Source organism: Agelaius tricolor, unplaced genomic scaffold, assembly GCF_023055355.1.
Source record: "Agelaius tricolor isolate 1412-34295 unplaced genomic scaffold, bAgeTri1.0.p SCAF_10, whole genome shotgun sequence".
Lineage (NCBI taxonomy): Eukaryota > Metazoa > Chordata > Aves > Passeriformes > Icteridae > Agelaius > Agelaius tricolor.
In genome coordinates, this window is record NW_027269270.1 from 6,426,991 (window position 1) to 6,444,255 (window position 17,265).

A 17,265-nucleotide genomic window follows, 5' to 3' on the forward strand; every position below is an offset into this window, starting at 1 on the left:
TAAGGCCAGAAGGGACTGGTGTTATCTTTGCTGTCTAGGTCACCACACCATGCTGCCTCGGATAGGCTCGAGCCATGGATTGAAACAAAATAGTCCCCTTCAACTTCCCCTCATGCCAAAGCAGCACAAAGCAAATACATTTTGCATAACCCTTGACAAGTTATCTGCCATATTAATCTGGTGATTTGCTCAGTTGAGTCTCCAGATTTATCTGTTCTCTTTTAATTGTGGCCATGATTCAGTCATCGCATCCATTTTTGCTGATATCACTGAAAGTGTACCTCATTTGTTCAGTAATATGCTCATTTTATTAAAAAGATAAGGAAGCAAATATAAAATGAAAGACAATAATAAACATGGGACTGACTTAGTACATCAAACCACCATGAGTACTCATAATTTAAGAAAAATAACCACGTCAGTCACTGAATTAATGCAACTAAAGATCTGGGCTCTATTTTCTAGGGTCTACACAAATCTGTTATAAAAAAAGAAATACGCAGCCTCCGTTTTGAGGCAAAAATATTGGGTAACTGTTTCAACACCAATCACTAAATAGATTGCCTGATATATTGGTAGAAAATTCAAAATTTCAGGTCCAAGAACATCCTAATACAGAATAAAACACACTTCCTTCAACCCTTCCACAGCACTGACTGAACTGCCACTGAGCTTCACTGCTAGGGTGAAGATCTGTTTGATGAGAAGGGGCTGGGCAGGTCTAGAGCAATGTGCTTTTGCCACTCTGCAGAAAACTGCTGGAGGACATGAAGGTAAAGCACTCTGTGTCCCCTCTCCACCTGAATGACATGGGTTCATGCTGCATTTTAGCTGTGAGTGAAGTCTATGGATTAGTGGTACTGCTCAGACAGGGCAGTGGTGACAGCTCCCTCTGTTCTATGGTGGGATAGTAAAACTGGATCTTTCTGGGTTTATTTCCTGAGTTCAGGTGCAAGGAATACACCTTGCCTAGAGTTTTCCATTTCCTACCCATCACGAAGAGGGCAAAGACATGGAAATCCTCAGGGTGATGTTCCATGACCTCTGAGGTCATGTTAGACTCTATCAACAGCTCTCTTTGGAGAGAAACTGCTGGAGTTCTTGAGAGCACTCTTAATATGTACTCATACAGTCCACTGACGTAGACCTGTCAGGGCAATAAAAATAAGAATTCTGTCTTCAGTCTTTCCAGTTTCTCCAGCACAAGTGTCATAACACCATATTCCTCCTTCTCTCTTAAATAGCAGCAAAGCTGTTCTATGTGTCAGAGCTTTTGTTTCTTACCAGAGAAAGAAAATTATTGTTTTGGGGTGGTTTCTTCCAGTCCTTGTTACTATAGAGTTCAGGTACTGCCATGGGAAGGGAATATTGCTACTGGAAATATTATTTTTCTGACCTCTTCTGGGCTTTGACGTGCAAAAGTAAACACAAGGCCTTTACTGGACGCCTATTTTCAAGGGACATTTATGTGGTACTTTAGATCACATAGATACTGAGGTGAAAGGTGACTCTGCACAGGAGAGTGAATCCTATCTAACTCCAGCATGTTTGGATGTGAGATCTTGATTTTGCTCTTTGTAGATGCAGAAAATAGCCCCTTCACCCAGCTTTACTGACCTCCAGCTCTAAAGCACCATGTGTCACGTTGCCTAAAACCACAAGGCTGATCAAACCCCAAGATATCAATAAGCAGAGAATTGTACCCTTGCTGCCTTCTGATCTTCTGGAGAACATTTAAGTTATTTTGCAAACTTTTCTTCATATTCAAACAAAAGTCCATAGAAATACTTCCTTTAAACAAAAACAGCTTTTCACATAACCCTTAGATTCCTGAGCTGTTTGTAGAAAAACACATCCAAATACCACAGGAGTCTGAAGAAAAGAAAATATGGAGTCAGAGCCAGCAATACTAGCATTTTAAATGAAAACATGAATTTCTCCGACACGTGGGGAGAGTCAAAGAGAAGAGAAGGTGAGAACTGTGATCAGGGCAGACAAGGGCATCGCTGGAAAGGAAGATGGACAAAGAATTTGGCAGAATTCAACTCACAGTCTGCCTCAGCTGAAGCAGATAAAACTTGCCTTTTTCTTAGAGACCTGTTGTTATGGTTTTAAAACTTTTTTTTTTCCCCCCCGTCCAGCCTCCTGCCTATCTTTCTACTGCAGATTTAAGGAAATAGGAGGCAGGTGCATTGTGAGATGAAGGACTGAAAAAAATTGCAAAAAGCAGCAGCCCTTATCATTGTCTGCTCTCTTTCCCAAACCTATGAAGCAGGCTGTGAAGGAGCTGCTCTTTATCCATCCACAGAGAAGCTCCTGCTGTAGCCTGCGCCGTGTCTGGCGCCCCGCAGGGAGCAGGGTCCTGCTTACCCTTTGCACAGGGCCACGCTGGGCAGCACATCCCTCCTCAGGCTCCATGGCACGGTGGGAAGGGGGGAAGACTGGCAAGGGAGCCAGGGAACAGAGTGCCAAGAGCAGGAAAAAGGAAGCAGGAAAACTACCAAGACAGACAGAGTGGAGGAGGCTGGATGAGAATTTGAACAGTCTCAGCCAAAACGCGAAGCTGAAGCAGAACACTATATTTAACAGAACTGCTCAGTTGAATGCTGCTGGAGAGCTCAAGTTTTGAAGGATCATAGAAATAGGGAGTAACTTTGAGGTTTAGTGCTCCTCATCCCCTCTGTGATGACCTTCACTGCTCATATCCCATTCAAATGTAGGTAGGAACTTCCCCAGATGGCATCTTTGCACCTGTCATTTCCTGGAGCGGTCGTACATACCTAATAAACCTTTTCAAATATTATGTCTTGCTTAATTTAACACCATTGTCCTGATGTAAGTGCACACTATGGAACACATTTTAAAAACTATGTTAAATTTGGCTTCAATAAGCTTGGGGAGTACTGAGGGTTTAGCAGCAATCTAAGCTCACTTTTAAGGCACTGCTTGCAGAACCAAGGAGGATGGAGAAAGATCTTGAAGAGAAGTTAGGAAAGGGGAGTTATGTGGAATTTCACTACTTCTCCTCACAGTTTTCTGATTGATGATCCTTTGCAACAATTGTAAAATAAGATAAATAATTAATATTACAACATGGACTGTTACAACAATGAATATATTCTGGTGGATTTGCATGTAACTTCAGGAAACTACTCCATGTTACCAGCTTCAACTTTAGATTCAATAGCAAAACAATGATCAAACTTTATTTGATGCCAATATACTGATTGTCCTGGTGGAATTTATATTGTTGAATGTGCCTCTTCTTGGTCAAGTTAGACCACATATCAGACAATACTAAAAATTTCTGACAGAATTGCACAAGATTGCAGCAAAAGCCATCAAAATAAAGGATAATGATAGGAAATACAGCAGTTTAAACAAGGGTTCAATATTTAATACTGTATTCAATTTTGTATTTTGAGGCTGGCAAGGATTAAGCTTGAAGAATTGAAATAATTTATTTCATAGGTCTTTACTCAATCCACACAGTAAAAACCACTGTCCATCATGGCCTCAAAACCATGACACAGATGAATTGCTTCATTCTGTTTCCACACAAGGAATTGGATATTGTTTAATTAGGGAGAGATATTTTAAGATGCCATGAGATTGAGTGGAATATTTCTGAGACCTTTCTACTTTGCTGTTAGAACTGAAACACAATAGTGAATGTAATGAGAACAGAACCTGTTTCTCCCCTGGGAATTTGCCATCATGGAAATGACTCCGTGTTACAGAACAATGTTCTTGTAGGTATATGGCCTAACCAGAGTCCACTGCAGCTGGCATGTTTGGGGGCAGACTTGGCCTGTGTAAACATCAGAACACTGGTGCATGTGCATCATCGTGTCCTGCTTGCTTTGGTGGAGCTGAGCCAGCCACAGCAGCTCAAACACAGCCTTGTCCATCCCAAGCAGCAGATGTAACCAGCACTGGAGTTAACAATTATCTTCAGGACTTAATTACACTTAATGCTCTCCTGGGATGGAGTGAGGTGGCAAGAGAGACTCCCATTCCTGTTTGTCAACAGAAACACCAGAGCTAATAACAGTAGTATCTAATAAATTCCATCTTGAAGTTCAGAATATGACCAGCTGTCCTCCCTGCCAGGAGACAGGGACAAGCTGAGGAGCCTGAACACCCACTATTAATTATTGGACAAGGAAGTTGCCATGACACAATTGTTCTCCCCTTATATCAGTTTTTACCAAGGTTTCCGGAATACCAGGATCTGCTTTTCCACACAGGGACAAAGGTCTAGACTCTTTCCAGACCCTGCAGTAGCCACAAGCCTCCTGCTGAGCTGCAGGAGACCACACTGGAACCGCACACATTTCAGCATGTGTGCACAGAGTTTAATTCATGCTGCTTGGTTTCCATCCTGAAACACAAGGAAATGTGTTTGGGATTAATTCCTCTGTCACTTAACAGAATGCCAGACCTAATTTCCTCCTTGAACAGCAAAATGAAACAAAACCCTCCACTTAATATTGGAAAATACAAAAGGTTTAGATTTTAAAGCTGGGCAAGGCTCCCTTATCTGCAAATTCCACTGCATAGTCAAGAATAAAGCTGTTCTGAAGTACCACAGAAAACAAGAGCTTAAGATCTGCTTTATGCCCACTTATGAATGAAGGAGGAATACAGGCACAGATCTGTGATAATCACCAAACCCCTCAGGGCCACCCAGAACAGTGGCAGTGACATCCTAAAGACTATTGGGGTACCAAAACATGAGTGCTATAGAAATGGCAGGAACTCATTCTTCAAGCAAGTATTTCAGCTGTGAAACAGTATGCATTTTTGGTATGGAAAAGCATTCATTTAAAGGGAAGATATAGTTACTTGAGGGTCTGTGGTCTGAATATAAACATGGGCAAAAACTAATAGATGGAAACAATGTCTGTGAACTTGTCTGACCTTCTCCCCCACAAACAGCACCCTCAGCTCCCACCTGAACCTTGTCTTGACCTGTTAGCTGTTCCCAAAATTGAAGTGGCTATAGCACTTGACCAAGTGATCCCCTTAGTCTCATTTTACCAAGTGAACCCTAACCCAACCCTAACCTTAACCATCCTTAGCCTGTTTCTCTCTGACGTGGGGAAGAGAGCTACCTTTGGTCCTCATGCTAAAAGGATAAAAGCAAGGAGAGCACTGCAGAGCTGTCATCATAACTCAGCTGAGCTCAGCTAAGCCTAATGTGGAGCACAGCCCAAGAGGTGTCTGAGGAGAAAGCTGGGATTAGCACATCTCTAATATTCCTCTTAGGTGGAGGTGTCCAGCAGATCCCTCCCCTTGTTTCCACACTGCAACTTGAACTGCACAGCCTCAAGGGACACTGCCTGAAGGTGGAGGTCTTTATGGACACCCACCAGGGAACAGCCCTCCCAGAGGAGGCAGCAGCCTCCAGCCACTGTGCTTTTGGCAAAGTGGCTCAAAGAGGTGACAGAACACCCACAGGTGTGAGATTTCCTGGCACTTCCTACCACTGAACAGCAGACAGTACCTGGACTTGCCAGTGTAGAAGACCGGAGCCCCTAACATGCAAACCCACAGAAAGATACTCAAGCTGGAGGTGACTAGCACTTACAAGAGAAGTCAGAAATCACAGACTTCCAGAGGCTGCAGGCTGTGTGCTCCACATGCAGAGGGAAGAGAGAAATGCAGTACCAATAATTTTCCTACTGCTTTTTTAGGAGTATCTGCACAAGTGCTAGAGAAACTGCCTTCCCCATTCCAGTTAAATAAGACTAGCATTTTCTTCCAGTAATTTCTAGTAGGGTACACATTTGGTTTCCTGTAAACTATAAATTCACAAAGACAAGCCACACAAACCAGCACGAGTAGAATCATCCCAAGATTTATGTGTGTATGACATTTTCAAAAAATTCCCGCAAATCATTTATATGGCAGGATGTGAGCAAGTAATGAGGAAACAGCATTTCACATCCCTGGGCTGGCACTTGAGGTGGGGCCTGGAATACAGCTGCATGGAGAAAAGGGAATTTATACATCTTGTAAATGCAGCAGAGCTCTCCATGTAAGACTAGACAGCAGAGTCATGGGGGAAACAAGCCTTGCCCATGGATTTGTTGGGATGTGAGCAAGAGCTGCTGCATCTGCTGAGATTTCTCTCCAGGAACCTGCCTGGGTCTGTTCAATTATGAGCTGTGCCAGCAAGGAAGGAGCAAGCTGGACCTACAGCATATCCTCAGTGTTCTCCTGCTGACATTTCCGGGCTGGATTTCTGGGCCCCCTTACTCATGGGTTCTCTGGTTATTCCTCATTGCTCTCTCACAGTAACTAGTTACACACCCCTTGCAGTGTGTAAAAAAAGAGCAGCTTCTGCTGGAAGTCACAAACACCTGAATGCTTCAGGATGCTCAAGTACCACCCGGAGAACTGAGATGTGAAGGGAATCCTCGTAGTGCTGTCACTTACGATTCACAAGAGCAAGCTCCTGGCTGCTCCTCTGAGCACCAGGTTGACTGTGAATTCATGATTCTTGTCATTTCAGGAAATTGTCATCACCTACTCAAAATCTGCAAAACTTCAAATGCATTTTTAGTGGGCTTGGAGAGAATTAAACCTAATTTTGTGTCAAGAGTAACTAAAAGCTCACTATCAACCAGGTTTTACTATTAGTGGAAGGAGTCAGAAGCATAAAACCAGCCATCAGCCTGCAGTGAGTCTGCTGAGAAAGGAGGAAAAAATATTCCTCCTTTTGCCAGAGTAAACCAGACTTCAAAATCAACCTAAGTAAAGAAAATCTTCAGCCACTATGGAAAAACATAGCTGAAAAGCCAACAATTAGCCCAGAGTGAAAAGGCTGTTTGTGCCTAGGGTTGCAAATTCCCATTTTTAAACTCAAGGAGCTTTGCACCCACCTCACAACAGCCTAATCAGTGGTGTCAAGATGGCCACAATAGCCACGACTTAAACCCAGGATTTAAAAAAACAAAAATCAACTTCTCCAAGCACAGGGACTGCCTGATCTCTTTCAAGCTAGGATGAATAATACAGATATGTTTAAATTTGAAATACTCTTCTTGTGAGCTTTATCTTCCAGCAGCAAATTCCTATCCTCTTTCCCCAGCTGAGCCAAGATATTCCTGAATATTTTATAACTAAAAATCTTTTTCTCTTTGCCCTCCTATGTAGATTCTCACACCCTGCAGCCCAGCATGACAAGTTCTTCTCTTTGAAATATTGAGCCATTTTCAGTGGGTCTTGTCAATCCTTTACACCTATTTTAATTGAATATTTCAAAGTGGAGGGAGATCAGAGCACTCTGCCTGGGTGGGCACTGGCTGATGGTGTCAGGCTCTCTCTGCTCATCTCCAGCTGAAGTGATCAGATCCCTTGCCTCTTTGGGCCAAGGGGACGATGGATGTCAGCCTAATGGGTGCAAAGTGGTGAAGAGGGAGCTTGAAAAAGAGTAGATAAAGCATGCTAAATTTAGAAGCTGTTTGTTTTCAAGAATGGGTTTGAACTTTAACTCACACAAAAATTATGCCTCGCAATTCCACTCTTCTGTGACATCTTTGTTCCTCAGCTAGGGCCACGAAATACAATATTCCTCTATTATTAATAGCAAGGCTATTGTTGGGTTTTTTTCCTCCACCTGTGCAAGTGTGGATGTCTGGATCATAAAGGCAGATGCAGCACCCAGGTCTGCTCTAGATGCAGTATAGTAGCTTCATCCAGCCCAAGCTCTACCCAAAGAAAATTAATGGGAAACTTTGGAGGCTTGGTCTTATTCATACCAGAGCCAAACCAAAGGATATGTAAGCTTCAATTCGGGTATCATATTTAAATCTAAAATAGAATCTGAACAACTACTAGATGATTATTAAATTTCTCAATCAGCTTATTCTTCTACATAAATTAGAAGGCAGCATAAAATGGGATCTCCTGTACTTCAATTACATTTCTTTGCTTACATGAAAAGCAGCCCTTTCAGAGGAAAGACTGCAGAAGAAATGGCTGTCTGTACCCAAAAACTCTTGCCAGAATATTCTGAATATTGGGGACCATGAGTTCCATTAGCATCAGGCACAGGTAGAGAACCAGAGGTTACCATGAGAAAAAGTCCTGAAACTGGGTACAAGCCAAAGGGGAAAAGGAGGACAGTATTTTCTTGAAAACAAGACAGTTTAGGAAATACTGGTAAGACATTTTGATGTGACAATTACTTTTGCTTCTTTATTTTTTTTTTCTTTAAATCATCTGTTTGTTTCAGCTGGCAATGATACTGTGAAATTAATTATTTTTATTTGTTGTCCCAGGCAGAATCCCCTGCAATTCCTTGATAAACTCCTATCTCATGCTCATGTCTTCATCAATTTAGAGTCTTTCTTTCCCATTAGAATTAGTTGTTTACGGTTGACAAATATTATCTGTATTTTCCTTGCTAAAATGATCATGGGGATAAAACTTCCATTTTTATATTCACAAATAAAGCTGAACAATTATATGGCTTTTGGCATAAACAGGAACATAACAAGATTTCTTTTCAAATATTTTTCCTCCCTTAAATTCTCTATTGTGGTATTTTGGATCCGATGCCCGAACATTCAGCATAATTAATTAAGCTTTTTATTCTCAAGAGTAATTTAGTGGGATTTGCCAGGAAATGTTTGGGAAATGGCTATGCATTTAATAATACGTGCACTGACTACTGCTCCAGCTCTCTGTAGGAGTGGATAGCCACAATAAGCATAAAAACTTAGTTATGACTGGGAACTGTGTCCCTGTTAGGTAAACACAGCTCAAAACCAGGAGATGAATTTTGCATTATTCCAAATGATTAATACCATATCAGAGTGAGAACTCAGTTACAGGTGAAATTTGCCCAGATTGCCAAGGGTAGAGCGAGACATTTTGGTCATCAAAAGGTTGGGGCAAAGGATGAAAAATCAATGAGTAAAGGTGTGGTGGAGCTGACTGAGGAAGGCTGAGCACTGAAAAAACAGGCTTCTGAGACCAGAACTGCAAACCAAAAAGTGTCCTCTGCTGAAATAGCCTCCAGCAGGTCTCCACTGTTCACAATTATCTGGGTGCAACCTCTGTCTCACAAACTCTTACAGTCACTTTTGCATTTGCTTTCTTCCTTGCATGTTAATTCCACTGCCACAGTCACTGGAAATAGGGCTCATGAAAAAGGTTTCAAACCCAAAGAGGAAATGCAAGGTGGCTTCACACTCCAGCCACTAAATTTCTTTTGGTACTCAGGGTACCTTGGTTAGAGCTTACTCAGGAGTCTGAGACCTGCAACTCACTCACTATGAACTGAGTCTGCCTCCAAAGATCTGTTTGCATTGGAACTGTTGTGTTGTAGCCTTACTACCTACCTCCATGTCAATTGCAATGGAAAAATAATAAATCTGCTCATTGTGCTTGCAGAGGTTTCCAGTCAATGAAGACATCTGGGTTACTGGTTTAGCAGCCCTTGAGCCTATTTAAGGTTTCATTTCCTGGGCCCCAGCAGAGAAGAAATCAGCGCTGCTAATGCAGTACAAGAGCATTGCCTGAAGCTGCTTTGAAAGGAAAACCAAGATGCACACAGCCCTGACCACAACTTTTCTCTCTGTTACTTATAAGGCATGATAAACTAATAATTAAAAATCTGAAATCCTTCAAGTATCATATGTGTATTTTCAAACAGCTTCACTTTATATAATTCTTTAATCAAATGTGCAGGAAAGGAGCACAATGAAAGCTGACATATATTTCAGCAGTAGTAAAGGGGGATCATATTGAGTTTTGATGCAAGCATATGCAGCCCTTGTAGATTGCAGCCTGACACTGATAATTGTTTTGCCCCATGAGTTTGGAACTGTTGGGAAGACTCTACTAGCAAGATACCCTACAAAATATGGACCTGACCCAGTGCTTACTGGAGTTAATTGGATTTTTTTCTATGACCCTGGCAGAGATGATTTTAAGCCCCTAGAGCAGAAATTGGCTCACAATTGTCCATTTTCTCTCGTTATTCACAAAGAAGAAATTCTACCGTGCCTTTTCAAAGATGATAGCTGAGTGTTAAATTCATGCTTTTATTTTGCTTAAGGAGAATGAATTTCTTTCAAATAAAATGTCATTTTTCGTTCTTTTTAGCAGAGTTTTGGCACATGTTTTCAGGGTCAAGATCTAATAATAGCCCTTACAAAACCCCCACAGTTGTGACATTCACTCTTTGGTGCAGCAAACAATGAGACTGTAATGATGATGATAATTGTGTTTATTTTTGATTCTGGACAAATGTCATCTATTCTCCATCTAGTCCCATTGTGAAAAGGCCTGAGCCACGACCTCCAGCAGGATCAGCTGACACAGTTCCACTTGGCCCAAATTTCTGACAATCTGCTGAAAATGGCAATCTTATTGGTTTTTTTCCTATGCTTTTCTCACTGCTGAAGAGATCTCCAGTAAGAAACATTACCTTTAATTTACATTAAAATATTTCAGCTAAAGTTAGGCCAAAATAATGGGTGCTAATGATGCACTTAAGATCCTCACACAGCAGATCTCCTGGTGTCTCTTACAGAGGTCCTTCACCTACTCAATGGAGATTCTTCAAAAAATAAACACACCTGTTTGCCAGCACTCTTCCCTCCTCTAGCTGCACTACTGCTCCATTTTAAGGGAGACCATCTGCATTTAGGGTCTAAAGAAGTGATTGTAGCTTCTTCTGGAATGTATTTCTCTGTTGCTGCTAAGTTGACATATACTGCATGCTGGGGATGAAGGTAAAAGGAAGGACAAGAGTAAGAGGGAGAAAGGGAAATGGGGGAGAGAAAGGAGGGACTTACAGAAATCTTCAGTATGGGATAGAATTTCTTCCAAGTAATTCTGAATTTGCAAAAAACCCAAACTATTTGAATATCTTTTGATTGATAGTTCAATATATTTTAAATAGATAATTGAACATATTTTTTGAATGCTTAGGTAATAAGAAAAATAAAGGATTACCAACTGCCTTGGAAGTGTATTATTAGAAGTAAATATTTGAATAGTTTTAAGTATTGCTTTGTAGCTCAGCAGTCCAGCAGAGCCCTTCTTTATAGCAGTCCTATTCTATGTGTGTTTACTTAAGAGAATTGAAGTGATTCTCTTCCTTACCTAATTTCTTGTTTTCCCCTCCTTCTTTCATTAACAGACTTTGATTTAATAGTTTCCACTGGAGACATAGTTCATCATTGTACCAAAGATGGTAGCATCCAGCAATTTATCTGTCAACCTCTCCTCAATACACCAGCAACTTTTCATAGAAGAGAGGAACTTACTGGAGCAGCGGTCTATTCTTATGGCATATGGACCTATTAGAGTAGTAAATTTATCATTATACATGACATAAAAGATGCATTACCATCCATTAAGTTCAGGTGGAAGCAAACCATTGGATGCCTACCACTGGATCTCTCCCACACCACAATATCCTTTCCAGTAATGCCTGTGTGGTCTTTGAGGAGAGTTTCCCTTCTAAATGGTAGCTTACAATTAAACATGCAGGGCTTTCAAATGCAAGCCAGCTTTAAGATATTGGCATCAACATTTACTGCTGTGTAATGAGGTGCACCCTGTTAAAAGTGCATCAATTATTACTTGTTTCATATGGACAGGAAGCCTGATTTTGCATTTATCTTCTGCTACACCTTCCATACCCCTCAGATATAAATTGAAAAAAGGCTCATTATCTTTTTTTCCCCTTTGTGTTTTAATGCAGCAGTCTCAGGTAGGAAGGGGAAATCTGCACAGTCCTGTGCTTCTACAGCAGAGGAACAGGACCCCCAGGCAAAAAGCCACCATGCCCCAGAAGCACAAGGGGAGCCCCCAGAGCTTTGCTTATAGTCTCAAATCCCCTCTATTTTCAATTAAATGATCTAAATATCAAAATTACTTTGTGCTATCACAAACTATATTGCTGCCCTAAGAGAAGCATGATTTAATCTAAGTTTACACCTGTAGCTGACTAGTTACAGGAAGATAATTTCTATTGAGTTTTGCCTGTTTTCATTCTAATGATGCTCTTTGGCAAACCTAGATGTCTTTTTCTCTTTTTTTCATTCTGTCTCCAAGAAGTAAAGGCCAAGACAGGATTGGAAAGGTCATTCTCCCTTTTCCTTTCTCTTCTCCTCCACAGTGAGAAATGTTCCAAGATAAACACACCCCTCTACCCATTGTACTCGGCCTCAATTCACCCATTGAGATCTGATGGGGTTTCACACTAAAACTTCAAAAAGAACAGGAAACACGGAGAAGTGAAGAACATTTTCATTTAAAGGGTGATAAAATTCATCACAAATTCTCAAGACTGATCTATAAAGTTTGAGAGCTTTCAAGTAGTGTGTACTGCTGGGTCATTTTACAGATATTGCCACTACCATAAAAAGGAAAAAAAAACAAAACCCAAAACAAAACCAAAAACAGCAAGGGAGAAAAAAAAAAAAAAAACAAAGAAGAGGTAGAAGAGGAGTAATTTTACAGGGTGATGAAATTGAGGACACCAAGAACAAGCACACAAATCTTAGTGTTTGATCAAACTTCTGCATGCCTCCTTCTCTCCTCAGGAAAAAAAAAGGCAATTATACTCCACACTGATAATGACAGTAAAGTCCCAGGAAGTAGAACATCAGCAGTGGGTAGTTTCTTTAATTATTTGTTGCATTCAAAGGCAAAAATTATTCTTAGATACATTGCTTCAGTGTTGACTACTACAGAAAAGGCTTTTACTGAGCAAGGTAAGAAAGTAAAGAGGGAGAAAGTAACTGATATTATCTAAAACAGCCACATTGAGAAAAGATGGTGTTTGATGGACTTTTACACTTGAAAAATCATTGAAAAAAACCCCACCTTACAACAATATTAACAATTAAGAATCAATTGTCAATCCCTCAGTCAGTACAGCAGAGATGCACAGACCAGATATACTAAGTGTGGACCCACATCACACACCTGCAGTGCTGCAGCCAAAGCTTTTTCAGGCTCTTTCAGCCTGAGCAGAGCACACGCAGAGGGGTGCCTTGGAGGAGTACCGAAAGCTGCCCCGGGTGTGTTCAAAATCGGTAAAGGAGGTTCCATGGAGTGATCACTTAGCAGAGAAACACATAACAGCCCTCTCACAGTGTTTGCCCTGTTGGCAACCATTACAAACCAATTATTTCCTTTGGGCTCTTAAAAGGGATGGGAATATAGGCTTCCTAAGGACTGCCATCACCCCGGAATGGCATCACATCAGTGCTTCAAAGGGAGCTGTGCTGAACACGGAGGCACTGTCTGACCTACCCTCCCACCACTGAGCAAGCCCACGAGCTATGGCTGCAGGAATGAAAAGTGCTCCCCAGGTGCCTTGTCTTAAAAACCGGTAAAGGCAGGGGAAAATTCTATGAAATCTCAAAGACCTCAATTCAAATGTGCTTGCAGAAGCATCTTTTTATCTATCAAATGCTTTTGGACTCCAATTAAGCAAAGTACAGAAAGGGCTGGAATGGCCCTGAGTAACCTTTGCACAAGATGATGCTTGCATGCCAAGTGCACAAAAAGCCATACAAGTTATTTAAACCTATATTTTTTTGTCCATTTGCAGTAACAGCTACCACTGCATGCTGTGTATCAGTGGGCTGACTTGTCAGGGGCTGAAGCCTGCTATTAGCCAACGAGTAAACATGGATTCACGCCCTCAGACCTTGGGAAGGATTAGCTTTAGCTGTGAAACACAGACATATTGGCAATGCTTTGGATGCACTCTGAAACATTACTGGAACACTCTGGTACACTTCAAAAATTCTTTACATTTTCCCACAGTGGCAGGCCCTGCAGGGAATATTTAGCATTAAGCGTAATTATTTTGTTTTATGCAGAGAATATTTAGCATTAAGTGTAATTATTTCATTTTATGGAGCCTGTCTCAGACTCTAGATGTCTGTACATTGTTTCTGTCTTAAGATAAATACATAGAGATTCCATAGGTATTGATCTACACTCAAGTACCAAAGTACTGGCACTCCAGACAACCTTTCCAAACCACCCATCTCTGCTGGGGACGACCAAATTTTAAGCCTGCTGTGCCCAACTTCACCTGAATAACAAGAGAGCATTTCAGAATAAGGATAACTGAACACTAGGGTGCCAATTTGCCTTTCTTGCTCATCTCACTGCTGTGGCATCAGTTTCTTGGGCTACTGTGGCAAGTCCCTTCAGCACAGGTCCTACCATCCTTCCCCCCCAGCTTAGTACATTCAGGTATTAGAGGTGTGATCAGAAACACTTGGATTTTCAGCTCCACACCTTTGACTAAACTCAACAAATTATCTACCTGTAATGTGAATTATCTACCTGTAATTTGTAGCACAGGCTGCTCTAAATATGTGAAAATACATTTAAGTAAAAATGCTCTTCCTTCCCATTCTCCATTTCATTTTTCAGCTGCATGTTGAGAACAGCATTGTCCTTCAGCAGGGCATGTGAGAGGCATTTGGGTACAGCAGCAGGGAGGTGCCCAGGAATCCTAGCAGAGGACACAATGCAATGATGTCTTAAGCCAGAGGGCTGTGTACATTTTTGTAATAAATGTATTTTACCTCTGCTCCTGTGAAGTGTCTTAGAAGGCAGTCCCTGGTACTTGCTACCAGACTGTGTCTAACCTAAAGCACTCTGGATTGAAACCTCATTTTAAAAAAACAAACAAAACACTTGGAATTCAACATCATGTGTAACTCCAAATAAGAAACCAGATGAGTGCTCTGCACCTCGCAGGGAAGGAGGGCCAGAGGGACACTCATCCATTTGTTTAGAGTGCTAAATATCAGTCAGAGTTAAGGATTTATGATGGGGTCCATCACAGTCAGTTTCCTCAAGTAGTTTTTTAATTTGCTTGACCAAGAAGAGCCAGCTATTGTAACAAGGATTGCCCCTGTCAGCACTGCTCAAGGCAGTTAAACATAAGATGTTATCACTGGGGAAGAGAAGCTGGCCCTTTATTTTTATGGATGGGAGAAGCAGCTTGTTACCATAGCAATGTTGCATTTTCACATGTGGAGGCTGCAGTTGAAAGGGGCAAGCAACCTCTAAACTTTAGCAGTGATGACTGGGACAAAATAGAGGGCAAAATATTTGCTTTTCTCTTGAAACATTTGCAATTTGGGGAAAAATATGCTTAAGGTATCTTGTGTGTGGTTACACCATTGTTTTTCCTCACTCTTGCCAGCATACACCTCATCTTGATCTTGATTGGATAGAAATTTTAGTGCTGCTCTATCACCTATCTTCATTATCCACAATGTTAAGTGGACATGGGTGAGAAAACAAACATGCAAAACTTATTACTGCCAACTAATTAGCAGAGGTTTTTACGTTTATTTAAATATAGATATTTAAAAGCTTCCCTCTGGGAGAAAGGAAAACATTCCCCAGAGTGGGCTTGCATTTTAAGATCTAAAAAGCAGTATGCACTCATGCATGTGTGCAGATATTGAACATGTACATGAGAAATCCTCATCAGCTCCACGGGCATTTAAGCACCAGGTGAGGCACTGTCATTTAGGAAGGCTCATTTGGCCAATTACAAGAGGGAATTTTGCCCATAAAATGAGGAGTGTATTAGCAAGCATGCTAAGATAGAATCCTTCTAGCCAGGAAGGATTCTAGATAGTTACTGTAACTCAGTACAGGGAATTGTACCAAAATCACCAGCACTCTGCTTTCACTGTCTGCTAAACACAAGCAGGAATCAGACAAAAATAGGAGGGTGGGCACCCAGGAGCATTAACTCACAGCTTGTTGCCTGGCAAACAGAGTAACACTTAACACTGTCTCCTGGAGCAATGCATTTGAGACTGCTGTTCAAAATGAGCAGGCTCAGTTTGTCCAAAGTGGGAAAACCCAGAGTATTTTGGTATGGAGTTTGGTGATTGAGAATGCAAGCTGGACAACAGCCACTGGTGGAAGCAAATAGAGGAAGGGAAGAGAGAAGTAAGGATGATACAAGAAGTTCTTTCACTGGAGTCTAAGAAAGAGCTTATACCACAAAGACTCAGATGTCTTTTAAGGCTTTCTATTTTGAAAAAATATTTAAAAATATTTTTAATACTTCAACCACTTTCATGGTTTTTATTAAATTTCTAGCTAGAATGAAATCACGTGGCACTGACTTTCACAGCATAGCACACATCTTATGAAAGACTCACTGCCATCCAACCTTTAGTTGCCACTTTCTACTTTAACTGAATTTAACAAAGACTCCTCTGTTCTCTCAGTCACTTAAGGAGTGGGGGGGAAAATTCCTCAGGCAGCTTTGCCTCTTTGCTTCCTCTCTTTACTGTCTATCCAAAAGAAATCAAAACTTCCAGATACAAAAAATTAAGATTTTTTTTTTTCTTTTACTCTTTTTAAAGAAAGCTGGTCCAAGGCAAACAGCATTGCTTGAAATGTTGGTCATGAAAATCTCTTGCATAGTGAATTACCCATCTGCGAGCTTGGAACAGAAACAATGCAGGCTTCGCACTTGGACTCCTGTTGGTATTTAATGCTCTTTCCAATATATCATTCATAAAACCCATGACTATAGATGATTCCAGTTATTCTGGTTTTTTTTAGCACATCTGTCTTGGGAAGTCTGTCCCACATCTTTACCAAGAGGTGTGCAGAAGGGGAGGGATGGACCTACAGCGAGCTGAGGCCCACGCTCTTCTCTGCAGCTATCACACTGCAGCAGATAAACAGCCAATTATGCAATTGCTGACAGAGCGTTTGATGATTTTCCATTTCTCTTCATCTCCAAAACATGTATCCTAAGAAAACAGACAGCACTGTGGGCTCAGCATTCCTTCTCATGCCTTTGCAGGAAGTGGGAGCCATGCCACTGATTTCAGCAAGAACAGAGATGGGTCCAAAGGCAGAGCTGGATGAGACTGATCTCCCACATTTCTGTGGGCCCTTATTTCTAGCTGTTCTCTCATCGTTGCTTTCCCCTTTCTCCACCCTCACTTGCCTTCATTGTTTCTCCTAGAGACAAGGTAACTGAGCTCTGCCAGAAAGATCTAATAAGAGCAAGGCTGCTTTAACTGTGATTTTAAATCAGAGAATGTTCCCTTTTTGAGGGAAAATGTCCAACTAATGGCTGTTCCTCTTCACCTTCAAGTAAACAGAAGCCAATACCTTTCTAACATGCTTCCACTAAAAAAAATTATCTGAGAGGGAAAATTTAGGAGGATGCTTGAATAGCTGCAGGAAAGGACAGGTCTCAAGTAATTTGCAAGATCA